Source organism: Balaenoptera borealis (assembly GCF_965194805.1).
Source record: "Balaenoptera borealis genome assembly, chromosome: 11".
Lineage (NCBI taxonomy): Eukaryota > Metazoa > Chordata > Mammalia > Artiodactyla > Balaenopteridae > Balaenoptera > Balaenoptera borealis.
The window spans coordinates 43,593,917-43,596,154 of record NC_138868.1 but is presented as its reverse complement, the minus strand read 5'-3'; the positions used below and the strand labels follow the sequence as shown (position 1 = coordinate 43,596,154).

At 41.8% G+C, this 2,238-nt stretch overlaps 1 pseudogene across 1 annotated transcript; it reads left to right on the top strand.

Annotated features, from left to right (window-relative positions):
• The first annotated feature begins 516 nt into the window (after positions 1–516).
• Positions 517–1,613, top strand: LOC309605609 (TP53-regulated inhibitor of apoptosis 1 pseudogene; annotated as a pseudogene). The gene has a single exon. The product of its transcript is annotated as a TP53-regulated inhibitor of apoptosis 1 pseudogene (transcript).
• Positions 1,614–2,238: the final 625 nt, after the last annotated feature.

Sequence of the window (2,238 nt, the reverse complement as noted above, 5' to 3'; positions counted from 1 at the left end):
ACTCATTCTGGAACCACCCGCCCCCCCCCCCCTTTACTGGGCTGGAGGCATTCTTTGCTGGGAGGTCCACAGGCCTCAGGACATGGGAGAGGGGTGGTCTTTGGGGAGAAACAAAAGGATGATCAGGCATTCCTGCAGGGCCAGAAACGTCCTCATTCCTTCCTATATACCTACTTTGTTGGCAATGTTAAATCAAGGGAGAAGCAGATGGAGAAGTGTTTCCACTTCTTTTAGCTCCAGGGACACCATCCTGTGGTATCTTATCCTGAGGGGCTAACACTTCAGGCTGTCAGCAAGAACTGACTTCGCTCCTTGCCAGGTTCTGGTGGGGAGATCAGAGACGTTCTGCTTGTTCTTAAGAAAAAGATCATCATCTGGTTGCAGTTCCTCTTCTCTTAGGATTTCAGAATTTAAGGTCTTTTGAATGCATTGCTTCTAAAGAATGATAGAGATCAAATCCAAATTGATACACAAGAAACTGGTAAGATTCTGTTATATAAAATACTAAAGACCGCCGACGCCATGAACAGCGTAGGGGAGGCTTGCACCGACCTGAAGCGTGAGTACGACCAGTGCTTCAATCGCTGGTTTGCTGAGAAATTCCTCAAGGGGGACTGCTCCGGGGACCCGTGCACGGACCTCTTCAAGCGCTACCAGCAGTGTGTTCAGAAAGCAATAAAGGAGAAGGAGATTCCTATTGAAGGACTGGAGTTCATGGGCCATGGCAAAGAAAAGCCTGAAAGCTCTTCTTGACCTTGACACTCACCTTGAAAATGGACTCCTCAAATCAGGAAATTGAGGACTCTGGATCATGTCAGTTAAAGCTGTGAAGATAGCATCGATTTGATGAATTTAGGAGAGAGGAGTTTCCTGTCCTCCTTCTTGATATTTTTCTCTCATTTGTAAATGATGAAAAAAATCACTCTTTGCTTTGAAATTTCTGGCTTTGGCATCAGCAGGAACTCAATGTGCTAAATAATGGGATTATGGTTGCAATACTTGGTCTGGGATCGGTTTTAAATATACCTTGTATGTAAATGCTGATAAGCTTGTCAGGATGACCAAGGCTGCCAGAGTTATGCTTCGAAGGACATTACTTGTACACTGTACTGGGGTTATTGTTCATGGAAGCAACTGGTTAGGATCTCTCTTTTCTCTCAGGGAGACAATGCTTTGGAAAGGGTTCCCAGCACAACAGTTTGGATCAATGCTTGGGAGCACAGTTTTATTTTTATATAGTAACTTAACTGTTAAGATTGCTGGTGGACTGGGTTAGCCAAGAGGAAGACAGCTTTTAACAGTTCCCTACCTTAAGAAGAGGTGTCAGATCTCATATTAAGATGTGAAAGCTTCAAGAACACTGTGAACACCGTCTCAGAGCTCATGGTGTAGTTCAGCAATTAAGATCCTTGGAGTGGCTATGCACGATCCTAAATTGCAAAGATTTGCTGTTGCCAGCTTTCAACTTAAGTAAATGAATTAAGTCAACCTGTGTATCATAAAAGTGCCAAAATGCTGCATCTGGTTAAATGGGGGGAGAAAAGAGTTCACTTTGCCTCTTTTACCCACCCTGCCCTGTAATGCCTGTAATCATGAAGATGGAACAAATTGTATTACATTTAGTTTCTATCATTATTTGCCCCTGAAACTCAGTGCACTTTATGGAACTACCACCCTGTAACCCCACACATCCCATATATACACTGGGGGGAGTTTTATAATTTAAAAATGAAGATTTATCTAAGCTAGGTAGTATCGTATAGCAAATGGAAACCACTGGTTTCTAAAATTTCCACAGTAAGCTACACAAATATCTTAAAATGTTTATATAATGGCACCCAAAAAAATGTCAGGATCAGGTGAGCACTTACACACTTTAGAATGTCATGTAGTCTCCACAGTTGCGTATCTTGAGTAATGTGGTTCAATTTTTTTTGTGCCTATATAGTATGAAACTTGATTTACAGAAGTCCTAGATCCTATTATCTCTTCTCCACTTTACCAGTTATTTTATAAATAACTTCATATTTAATGTGACCAGTCCTTAATGTCATTGCAATACATTCTGCATTTATATTTTGACAAGTTAAGGTCCATTATACAAAAGATATTTGGAACCCAGTTGAGGGAGTCCAGGCAGCAAGCTGGAGTTAAGTATAACTGTCCTGAAGTAAGCCTGGCCACAAGCCAGTCAAAACCGTATAGGCTCTTGAATCTCACCATGAAACTGTCTGGTTG